Raw genomic sequence first — 1,810 nt, forward strand, 5'->3', positions numbered from 1 at the left:
AAATGCAGTAAATAATTTTGCTTTAACTTAATGAATGATCAGAGCTCTGTAGTGGAAAAAGGCAAATCAGGCCCTCCCAGACCAGAGAGCAGGACAATAGCAGGGACAGCCAGAGGGTGCATGTTGGGAGCGAAGTACATCTGCAAGCTGTGGCAAGTGGGTGATTTTACACAGAAAGTTACATATTTCAGACTGTGCTATTTTTCCCTTCATAAACAGCATCCAAGCAGCAAACTCAGCAGGCATGTGTGTTTGCCCAAGGCCAAATTCAGCTCCACTCTCATCACCAGCAGTAAGGACTACCTGCCTAATTCATGCCCAACTGTTTATCCACAAAGCCACTGAAGTTTCAAGAGCCTTGAGTCCTTTCAGTGCTCCTGTAGATTCAGCACAGGAAATCAAAACCCAACACTGTACACAAACATCTTGTGCTTCTGCTGCTGCTCTGCTAACCAGATTAGGTTCCCCTGCTGCCTTATTCATTTTGCACTCATTAAAGCTAAATTTAGAAATGAAGGCAACTCTTCTCCCCTAAGGGAAAGGTAGTAGGGAGAGTCCTTATTGCAACAAGCCATGAGGAGGCAAAAATAGCATCTAGATTTTCTCTCCTGTGAGATGTGGAAACGTGCATGTTTCTGCTGAGGCAGAAACTTGAGCCCATTTCACTTCTGCACAGAACATTCGTTCTGGGTCTAAAGGAATTTGTGCAAATCATTGCAAGCATGTAGCAAAAGGTTTATTTGACACAAATCACAGGCATGTAGCAGTGGCAAGAGGTATGATTTCTTCTGGCCAGATCTAGAAGAGTTTTAGCTCGCAGCTGAGTTTGAACCCTGGCAGATAGGCAGCAGCTCCCAGATTTCAGCTAAAGAGACTAATGCAAAGAGATTTCTTCCTCTCACTGACCTTTAATAGTCATTGATGTCAGCTCTTTATGAAAAACATAATTGCGGTGTAAAATCTGCCTTCAGGTTCTTGGGAGCAAGAATTGGTGGGCAAGAGGCCCAAAGAGAGCTGAGCCCCAGCATCTATCCAGCTGTGCCTTTGCTCAGAACACAGCTGGAGTGAGGGGGAAGAGCTCAGGCCTTCTGGGCAGTCAAATGGCATCCCAATGGCAGAGAACATAAGAAGGACTTTGGAAATTTGTGTGAGGAGGTAAATCTGAGCTTCAGTGTAACTCATCGTAATGAATGTAGGGAGAAACAATCTGAGCCATCTCTGCATTTGCTGAGCTTGGACTGGGCATAGTTGGATTTAATTTTGACAGCTCTCCAATATCATTAGCTGAATGTGCAATGGCAGCCAAAAAAACCCTTGCAAAATATCAGGGAGGCCACTGAAAATGAGTCATTTTCCTTCTATGTAAGACCTTGGGATACCCCTCACCAGGGGTATGGACTCCAGGTACTTAGCTGTGCCTTGCAGCTGTGGACAGCTGCTGAGAGCTGCTTTCACACAGCAAATTAGAAAAAGAATGGGTTAATCTTGGCTTTAAGAGAGAGGGCAGCCAAGCCTGAGATGATACCACAGCTTACAGCATTCACAGAGGCTCTGACCAGGAGAGACAGGCTGTCACTAGCTGTTAAACCCAGAAGGTGGATGAAACTTGTCAAAACGAAAGCTCTGCATCTGTATGAGATCCTGGAGGGCTCTCGGGAAGCACTGCTCCTTGCCCCAAAGGTACAGGCTGAGCACAAGTCCCTCTGATACTGCAGGGACCTATGCAATGCAGCTGTGCTATGCAGGATTGTGGGCAGCATCTCTCAGGAGCAAAAATTACATGTTTGACCATCATAGCGAAAAAAAACAA

This window comes from Empidonax traillii, unplaced genomic scaffold, assembly GCF_003031625.1.
Source record: "Empidonax traillii isolate 1590-97213 ecotype Southwest subspecies unplaced genomic scaffold, ASM303162v1 scaffold592:size536848, whole genome shotgun sequence".
NCBI classification, from domain to species: Eukaryota; Metazoa; Chordata; class Aves; order Passeriformes; family Tyrannidae; genus Empidonax; species Empidonax traillii.